We start from the raw sequence: 11,300 nt of genomic DNA on the forward strand, positions 1-11,300 counted from the left end.
ATGAGGATAATTAAATTCTACTACCAATTTTCCTGCAGAGAGGCCATTACAATAATGAATAAACAATGCCTCAGTTTCTTCTCTAAGAAAATGAAGCAAACACTTCCCATTCTCATCAAGTGCCCTGAGGCTCAATTATTGCCTGAAAACCACTTGAAAATCTTCACACAAAAGGTGTCATGGATGTGAAATGAAATGTTAGCATCCAATATCATGCAGGTCTCGGGCTCTTTATTTCTTTTCAAGTGTCTACCACTTCCACTTTCAACAAGTATGCCTCTTGTCCTCCCACCCTGGGTCCCTTGACTAATTCTCCAATGTCTGAAAATTGCACTTTCAGATAAAGTGACGATGGACAAGGATGGCGCTGCCATCACACACTCCTTGAAAAATCATTTCAGTCACATTTTTTAATCTGAACATATGCTGCACTCTTCGGAGGTTAAAGCTGGTACAGAAAGTAACAAGCTCAAACAATAGCCATTATAGTTATCAGAACATGTATGAGTTAATCATAGATAATACTAATTTTATAAATAACATGAGTGGATCCTTATCACTAATGTGATACGTACACTAAAAACGGATCTGAGGAGGAAAACTATAAAAGCCGGTTTGATTCCAGTAGAGTTTGAATGTAGTGGGCGAGTTAGAAATTGTGGTGAATTAGCAAATTACCAGAAGGGAATGAATGATCAATATGGGCAGAACTCATCAATTTCTACCATGCATCCCATAGAAAAGACAAGAAATTGATTGTTATGTGGATTCTTGAAAGTTTTGAAAGCTGAAAGTTAAGAACATATGTGAATCATATGTGACCTGTAGTTTATCAGTTTGCTCCATTTGACGTAAAAAATGTCACATACCACAAGGACACACTTTTCAGGTAAAGGCTCAGAAGTGCTCAGCTTCTCTCACACCATGACGCAAAAAAGATCTGTTGGGTTTTTGTTGTTTGTTTGTTAATTAAATTCAGTTAACATTCTTCCTATATTTAGAATTATTTTCATTCCGGTTCAGCAACAATGATTTCTGGAGGCCAGTTATGAGCTAGGCATCATCAAGAGTACAAAATGTGACAAAATCCTTGTCCTCCAACTGCTCATCACAAGCTAGGAGGCAACGCTAGACAAATTCACTAATGCCTGCAGGTAGGAGGAGTGAGAAGTGAGCTGCAGCAGTGGCACTAACTAAATCGTATGGGGTTTGGGGTGGAGCACTCATGTTGGGCTGTGGGTTTCAGGGAAGAAGACTAAAGAGAGCACAGCCTGGAAAGAGCCATGAAGGTTAGACAGGTTTTCTTTTCTTTTCTTTTTTTATATTATTTTATTTACAAAATTCAAATACATTGTTTTTCACACCAGATCCTTCCCATCCCCCCCATCAAATTGTGTGACCTCATGATAAATCCTCCCCTGCTGCATTATCCTCACTCCTCTGCTACCCCCCCCCTTGGATCCTCATACTCATTCCACAATAATGGTTTTATACAGTATTTGTCTTTATGGGGCTGAGTTAGATCACTCATCATAATGTTCTCCAGTCTCTCCCAAAGAACAGAGTTTTCTGATGGATAGAGATGCTGGCAGAGGATTGTTTGAGAAAGAGCATGTATATGGGACAGGTAGAGGCATATTTAAGGAACATGCTACGGAGCCAGGTTTGCCTGGTGCCTCAAACAACGGTGGCAGATTTTTTGAAACAAAAGCTGATTAATGAAGTTGGTCCCATAGAGTAGAGTGCTTGGGGTGCCAGGGAGGGGTACATGCACCTGAGAGTGTACGTATTGTGAGACACATGAAAAAAGTTGAGCTGAGAGAGAATTTATCAATCCCTGCTTATCTGACACCATATATGTACAGGTTCTAAAGACTTACAAGTCTCTTGTGTAACTGTAATCAAGCCATAAATATATGCTGAGGTAGGCGGCTGTGCATTAGAAGTTTATTCTTACTAGGTTTATTTTCCCAAGTCTGGCATCTGCATTGGCAAGGGCAAGACCCTATGCATCTAACTCTCCCCAACACATTCAAGTGCTCAGTCTATAAGATGTGACTTTTTTCATGTTTATGTTATATACTAAATGAATGCAATTTAACCTTAAACTTTAGAGCTCTGACCAAATCTCAGTCATAATTACTGTCTTTATTTTAATGACACAGTGTGGGCAGAGTGCCTTGTGTTCTTGCATTTCAGGCACTAGTTGGAAAACATCTTCAATCTGTGTTGATCACCACACAAAAGCAAGAAGTCGTTGGTGTCTGGTTAGAACTTACAAGGCTCAGAGGTTCCTACCATTGTGACTTCCCCACATAGGGTGAGATGTTGCAATTTTTACATATGGCTATTATTTGTGGTAATACATATTTTTATCCATATCTTACCTTCACCTTTCAAGAATTTTAAATTTAAAATAAATTAAATGAAAAACTGAGTTAATTTCTTGTTACTGTTTATGTACCGTTGAGTTAGAATCAGATCAGAGTTGACCTTCCAGTGGGTTTTCAGAGACAGTAAATCACATGAGTGAAGAATGAGTATCTTTCTCCCTCAGAACAGCAGTGGATTTAAATTTTCTGCCTTTGGGTTAGCAATGCAACTCCTCACTACCAGAGATACCTTAGACAGTTACACTAGTACTAGTTCAAGTCCTTAAAAGTTACATGTAGTTTGCAACTATAATACTGGACATATAGAACATCGCAAACATCAGAGAAAATTATATTGGACAACTTGGAAAGCTTTAACCAATGAGCTCAATCCTGCATATATGAATGTGGTTATAAATGTATATAAATCATACATAAATATATACTGCATTGATAAATTGATTGGCCAAGAATTCTCATATGCTTTACATGCAACAGGAGAAATCAAAGAAGAGGAGAATTCTACTAAAGGGACTGATATTAACACCCAAGAACAGATATTTGGCTTGAAAAATTCATCTTAATGGAATGTAAAGTCATAAAACTGTGAAGAAGAGGAGGAGGAGGAAGAAAACCAGAAAAGAATGTAGTGATTAATTATAATCCTATAGCATTAATAAAAAGTCATCAATATAAATCACAAGAAATAATTACACCCCTGCATAAGTATAAGCAAGGGCCATATTTGGAATACAGTTTCAAATTATATTGCATTATATACAATAAAAGATATTGTGGAACTCTACAAAGAGGTGCTATTGAGAAAAACCACAATGCCTCCAGCCGGTACACATCTTGTTTGCTCATAAAAATCAGGGATATTGAATTTTTGAACTCGAGACCAACAGAGATTTAAATGTGCTCACACTTGTGATGTTATCATAATAAAACAAAAGTTGCTTATATGGGATCAAGAGTTCCTGCATGCTGAACCAAGATTCCAGACTACAAATTCTGTACTAAAATGTAACCTCAGTGACTACTCAGTGATCTCGTCCTCCATGTATAACCAGAGCCTAGCACAAAACTCTTCACATAATAAACGATTAAAGAATATTTGTTGAAAGAATGAAGGGAAAAATGAGTGAATTAAGAGTTGGGTAAACTCATCTTAACTTGGAAATCTTAACTTTGATAAAATAGAATTATTATCTTCTCTAGAGCCAAGCATAACAGAGATGATAAGAACAGCACAGGATAGGACAGGGTTCACATCTGTGTTCATATGATTGCTATGACTCATATTTGATTTGACGGTACCTAACAACAATAACAGAGCCAATCATGTTGCTGTTGTTGTTGATAAGTGCCGTCGAGTCATAGACAACTCATAGCAACCCTATGAATGAAAGACCTGAACACCTGTATAATTTTCATTGTTTCTCTAAGTTCATAGAGTTTCTGGAGGCAAGCTATTTCACAAGCAGATGCTACTCCTGCTTCCAGGCCTGTTTCACTCTGGGAGTTCCACCAAACACTGTCCACCATAGGTAACCATTATCACATTTGACACATAAGTGTCACAGTATTTAGCATCACAGCAACTGCAAGTTACTTCTGTACAGAAAATTGACAGACCAGTGCTAGCTATACCACTCAGAAGAGCATTTGACCCAAAACAATTAAAACCAGGTCTGAGTGCTGCAGATTAAAATCACCCACCTTTGGCTTAGTAGCATAACTTTCTATCCACTAGGCCAACAGAGCTCTTTCTCTATGACTCACAGCAATTCTATGAATAACAGATCCAACCCTTGCTCTATCCTACTCCATCCCCTCAACCCGAGCCCATTGTTACAGTCACCCTATCAATCCATCCTGTTGAGGATCTTCTTTTCTTCTCTGACCTTCTGCTTCTCTCAGCATGAAGTCATTTTCCAAGGACTGGAACCAATCATAGCATTGAAACTTATCTTTCACATGAAAAAATATTTTTTAAAAACATAATTCATTTACATGGTTCTAAAAAACATATACACACACACACACACACACACACACACACACACAGACATGTACTCTGGTATGCATCACTTAACATCTACAATATGTTCTGTGCAATGTCATATGGGGTTTTTTTTGTAGTTTTTAAATTTATTATTCATTTCAATGAAAATTTACAGAGACTTTGGATTTCCATTCATTCATTGTTGCACTTTTCTCCCCTCCCAACATTCCCCCTCCCCCAGTACACTACCCTCTTGGAAAAGTAAAAGAAAAATTCTTTCATTGTTCCACAGTCCCTCCCCCCAGGTCCACTCCACTATGTAGCCTTTGTTCTGGACTCCTATCATGACAAAAATACCTAATCACACATCCTTTTTAAACAGTTTTCTCCCTCATCTATTTCAAAGCAGTATACGTTATTGAACCCTTCTTTCTCAGTCTACCCCCAAGCCCGATTTCAGTCCTGTTTTACAACAGTGGCACCATGCCGTATTTGTCCTTTTTTCCCCACTGAGATACTTCACTCAGCATAATGTCCTCCAGGGTCACGCATTTTGAATAATATTGCATGAATTCCTTGTTTTTCAATGCAGCGTCTATTCCATTGTGTGACTATACCACAGTTTCTCTATCCATTTGTTTGTTGATGGGCACGTAGGTTGTTTCCAACTCCTTGCTATTGTGAACAAAGCTGTGATAAACATGGGTGTGCATATGGGTGTCAGTTATGGTCTCTTTGGGCTATATTCCCAGTAGTGGAATTTCTGGGTCAAATGGTATCTTTATTTGCAACTTTTTGAAAAAGCACCATACTGCCTTTCACAGTGGTCGCACCATTTACACTTCCACCAACAGTGAATAAGGGTCCCAGTTTCTCCACAACCTCACCAGCATTTGTTGCTGGCTGTTCTGTTAAATTTTGCTATTATGACTGGGGTGAGATGATATCTCATAATTGTTTTGCCATATGGTTTTTATGTTGTATGAACACTGTTAGTTGAAGCATGTCTTTGGTATCCCATCAATTCCTGGGGACTTCTTTTTTGCCAATGTCTTCCATGAACCTAGAACTTCTTCCTTTATTACCATTGGCTTTTGTTCATTCTTATGTTGTTATGTGCCATGGAGTCACTTGCGACTCATAGCGACCCTATGTACAAGAGCTCTACACGCCGTTCTATCCTGTGCCAACCTCACCATCTCAGACACACTTATTCCCACCACTCCACTCACAGAATCAATCCATCTCATCGAGGGTCTTCCTGTCCTGCGCTGTCCCTATACTCTCCCAAACATGATGTCCCTCTCCAAGGACCAGTCCCTCCTTGCAACATGCCCAAAGTACGTCAGACAAAGCTTCAGAATCCTTGACTCCAAGGAGCATTCTGGCTTCACCCTCTCCAGGACATTCTCCTAGCAGTCCACAGTACATTCAGCACTCTTCTCCAGCACCACAGCTCAAAGGCAAAAATTCTCTATCATCCCTATTCACTGTCCAACTCTCCAATGCATAGATCATTTATATAGTTTGCTGTTTTATGATGTTAAGCTGACTCTTAGAGTGATTCAACGAACAATGGCTCTGAATCTTGCCTTATCTTGAGCCGACCTCACCGTCATCTCTGACACACCTGACCCTATTTGTTCATATGGTCCTACCCGAAATTTTATAGTGTCAACCAATTCTTTTTGACACAATGATAGAGATATGTCTTGGAGAATGTGCAGTCACAATGCTCCGTGGAGGCAAGATGACAAAGCATCGTCTCATACTTTGGACATGTTGCTAGGAGAGGTTAGTCCTTGAAGAAAGATATCTGGGAAAGCTGGAGGGTCAGTGAAACAGAGGAAGACCTCAATGAGATAGACTGACACAGTTATAGCAGCGATGGGCTCAAGTGTGTCAGAGATGATATGAGGATGGTACAGGATAGGCCAGGGCTCAGATCTGTTGTTCATAGAGTCACTGTGAGTCATTCTTGACTCAATGGACACTAAGAACAACAACATGAACACTCTTCTAGTCAGAATATAACACTTTATAGTCCATCCCTGAATTATGATTGGTGAGTTCCACTCCGCAATCTATTGTTAAGTCAAATTTGTACATATATTAGAACAGTTAAGTGAAGTTTACATCTAAAGTCAGTCAAATGTTCCTCTATTATATGATATATAGTACACTTTTCTATGAATAAAAACATTAAAGAGCACTCCAGATACCCTAAAACATCTTTAACATAATGACATAGTAATAATACTAAAAACAATGTTGTTACAAATTTCAATGTGTGTTACAAAGAAGGGTCTATCTGTTAAAACACACTAGTGTATATACCTTAATGTTTTAATATAATGGGCTTTATGGGAGTTGAGACTATGTATAAGCAGTTCAACTTTAATTGACTAGACATAACGTATCATATGATTGTATACAGAAAAAACAGTGAGAACTCTTTACCATTTTGTATCCTTTCTCCTACACCTATTTCTGAATAGTAATCACTATATTGTCTCTTCTTTACAGGTCTTACAGTTTTATTATGTGTATAAGAACAAATTACATCTTATTTTGTATATAAAAGGCAGCTTACTATATACAGCACTCTGTATTTTTCTTTTTCTTTTTATTTTGCTTGTTCATTCAACTAGGCCTCTTTAAGAGCTCTCCATTTTGTTGTAATAGAGTCTCCACATACTCTTTTTTGTCTTAAGTTTCATAGCATTCTGTTGTATGGATGTATAATACTTTATTTAACAGGGTTTTTTAAAGCAATTTGCTAGACTTAACAATTTACATTATTTCCATTTTTTTTCTTGCAGACAATACCACAATGAATACCTTTAACATATGTCCTTTCATTCATTTGCAAGCACATTTGCAACATAAATTTCCAGAGGTAAAATTGCTGGGGCACAAGATATATGCATTTTGTAATTTTGATGGATTTTGCTAAATTGCTCTCCATATGGGGTTATGCTAACATATACTCCCACAAGCAACAAATGAGATGGCCTGTCTCTTACAGCTTCACCAATGGAGTGTGTTACCAAACTTCTGGATTTTTGCCAACCTGATAGGAAAAAATGGTATCTCAGTGTAGTTCTAATTTGCATATCTTTCATTATATGTGAGGTTGAGCATATTTCCAAATGCTTGACAACTATTTGCATTACATTTTCTTTGAACTATGTGTTTATATCCTTTGCCCAGGTTTTCCTATCATCTTGTTGGGCTTTTATTTCTCTATTTGTAGGATTTTTTCCTTAACCATCAGTGAGATTAGTACTTCATTTATACAAGTGGAAAATATTTTTCCTACTTTGTAGTTTTTTTATCCTTTGAAGTTGCTTATAGGGTGTGTGTGTGTGTGTGTGTGTGTTCCATGCAGAATTTTTTATGTGTTTAGATTAATCAAAATCTCCTTTTATGGCTTCTGAATTTTAAATCACAGTTAGCAAAAATGTTTTCCACCTCAAGGATTAGAATTTTACCAGTTCCTTTTAGTACTTTCCTGGTTTTATTTCCAATGTTAAATTTTTGTATCCTTTTGGAATTTATCCTCATGTAGGGTGAAAGGTAAATATCCAGCTTTATCTTTTCCAGATGCTGACTTTTTGGTCCTAATCAAATACTTCATCTTTCCTGTTGTGATTTACTACTTCTAACACAAGTGAAATTCAAGGATGCTGATTATTAAATTGAGTGGAGACAGGAGAACGTGTTTCTTCCATTTTCTTTGTCATTAGTGAAGCCTAATGAGTCTGCCCTAATGGGTGAGAAGGGTTTCCTCTTAACTTGCCACAGTTAAGTCCTCTATGACTGCAGAAGACATGGTCAAGTAAATCAGAGTTTTGCTCTCTTGGAATATAAATTTGATAGGTTTTAAGACCTGTATAGTTAATGCTTCTTCAGTTCCTGGTTATGGCAGAGGTATAGACTACATCTTCTTAAAGGGATTATGGGGGCAGGCATTCCAGACACGTGGAAAGTAAGCTTTTTTGGACATATCATCATCAGGTAAATTGCTTTGTCTCTGAGTTTCTGCCTCTATCTGCCAAAGAAAGGGGCTGAAATAGGTGCTCTCAAAAGTTTCTTTAAGCCATGACATTCCATGAACGGTAAACAGGAACAGTCTGATGGGAGCACTTCAGCTATACTTTAAAAGAGCTGGATCATATTCCACATTCAGTCACTGGCTCCACCACATAAGTTGTGCCCTCTGACGAGGAATGTGTAAATCTAAGACCTTACATTGACCACTTGTGGAATGACTAGAGAACAGGGGCACAGGCACAGAAAGATTTATGATGTAGCAAGAGATTTGCAAGGCTATGAGAGGATGAGAGAAGGCATGCAGCTATGATCTCTCTCATAATTTCTAAGCCTGTAATAATCCATCTATCTGCAAACTTTTGAACTTGTCCTGTTGCCCTCCCAGGGATTATGCACTTTGACATTTTCCAATATAGTATGAGCTCTTCTAATATGAACATAAAGACGCTTGCTCATTGCAAGGGCAAATTTCATGATGACATGATCTAAGGTCATGGAAGGACCAAATTCAGGGAGTCGTTTTTACCTCATCCTGGATAAAGAGGCCCATGGGCAACATATAAAAAGCTCTGTTTGTGACATTCAAAATCCCCAGCCAACTAGCAGCAGGAGGTGTTGAATAGGCTGGCAAATATTCTTCTTTTTTTTCTCTCTCATGTAGATCCTAAAAGTATCATAGATTTAAATCATAGATCAGAATAACATCTCTAAAAATGGCCAGAAGGCAAACATATTTGAGTTTAAACAACATGCATTAAAATACGAATAACCATCTTCCTGTATTAATCACATCAAATGATTTTGCTTTTCTTCAGTATGCAGATGTCTCTTGCTAAGCAAAGTAACACATTTCTATTTCAAGGCTATTAACAGTGGAGCAGCTGTAACACTACGAGAGAATTTTTAGAAATCATAATGAAATTAAAAGCAGCTAGAAAAAGAGGGGAAAGATGCCTACTTTAGAGATGTACTGGATGATGGCTATTATAAATCTATTCATGTTAAGAGAGAAAAATGTTTTTATTTAAATGCTCTTATTCATATATTATGATACTCTATTGAATGTGTAAAGATTATTCTATAGGTGAAGCAGCAATTGATGCTTTCGTGTGACTATGAAGTACCAGTCAATAGCATTTGTTGAATAACTATCGTGCTTCAAATGTATCCAACTCTAGAAATTAAATATGTTTTACCCCTATTGGATAATGAGGATAAATCTATATTGGAGGGTGTTGGGTTTGTTTTGTTTGTTTTTCTTTAATATAAAATTACTTTCTAAATACTGAGTTGTTTTTTTTTTAAATACACCATTTTTATTTGTGCTTATTTTTCTTACTTGAGAATAAACTCTTGGAAAAGTCAAAAGGTATCTCTGAAGAGATATACGGGGGTTCTGGTGGCCAAATGTTAAAGAGTTGTGCTACCAACCCAAAGATACACAGTTCAAATCAATCCACTAAATGCTTTATGGGACAAAGAAGTCTATCTTCCCCCACGCAATGTACAGCCTCTGAAAACTTGCTGGAGGGTCAGGAATGAGTCAGTTTCAACTTGACATCACACAACAACAAAGTGATATGCCATAACATTAATTGGGTAAAACATCTCAGCACAGAGTTAGATGTTGTTATAGAAAGAGATTTCATGTATTTTAAAACTATATAGAATAATGGTGAAGATATACACCACCAAAATAAAAAACAAATAATTATCAAACAAATAAACATAACATTTACTGAAACAAACAAAACACCATTGCTGTTGAGTCAATTGCAGCTCTTAGTCATAGGCCATTGGGTTTCTGAAGCTGTAAATCTTTATGGGAGTTTATTCTCCAATGGAACAGCTAACTGGTAGATTCCAATCATTAACTTTTTGATTTTTAGGAGTCCAACTCAAAAATTACTAATGATCTCATTTTTAGTTGGACACACAATTAGCAACCATGGAAACAACAGTCAAGAAATCAAATAAGATATTGCCTTGGGCAAATCTGATGTCAAAGACCTCTTTAAAGTGCTAAGGAGCAAGAGGCTACTTTGAACACTGAAGTGCACCTGACCCAAGACATAGTACTTTCCATTGCTGACTATACCTGTGAAAACTGAACAATGAATAAGGAAGACAGAAGAATGGATGCCTTTGAACTATTGCATTGGCAAAAAATATTGAATGTGTCACATCCTAGCAAGAGAACAAACAAGTCTGTCTTGGAAGAAGAACAATCAGGGAGGGTTCTCCTTAGAAGTAAGGATGGTTAAATTTCATTTCATATGTTGTTATGAGCCACTGAGTTAGAATAAAGTCATAGTTGACCCTCCAACAGATTTTTCAGAGGGTGTATGTTAAATGGCAGAGTTCCCATCTTTCTTTGATGGTAGATTTAAACTACATTCCTGCAGGTTGGCAGAACAACTTTTCACCACTAGGCTACAAGAGCTCCCATCATCTCACATACTTTAGGTATCTTCTCAGTACCTAGAAAATTATGTGCTTGGAAAAGTGGAGTCAGTGAAAGAGGGAAAGACTTTGACAAAATGGATTGACACAGTAGCTGGAATAAGAGTCTCAATCACAGCAGAGATTATAAGATTCGTATAAGATCTGACAGAGGTTGCTATGGATTGGATCCAACTCAATAACATCTAACAACACAACATTTATATACAAAATATGGGTGTGCACATACGTGTTAAATGCCTCTGGAAACACTATGAACTTTGATAAATATTGATAGTTATATATAGGCTTCAGGCCTTTTGTTCATAGGGTCGCTATGAGTCGTGCTTAACTCAATGGCAATCAGCAACAACATACACAAACATTTATGCTCTCTCTCTTTACATATTTTTATATAAAAT

This window comes from Elephantulus edwardii, unplaced genomic scaffold, assembly GCF_000299155.1.
Source record: "Elephantulus edwardii isolate Elephantulus edwardi_28Jun2011 unplaced genomic scaffold, EleEdw1.0 scaffold00075, whole genome shotgun sequence".
Classification (NCBI taxonomy): domain Eukaryota; kingdom Metazoa; phylum Chordata; class Mammalia; order Macroscelidea; family Macroscelididae; genus Elephantulus; species Elephantulus edwardii.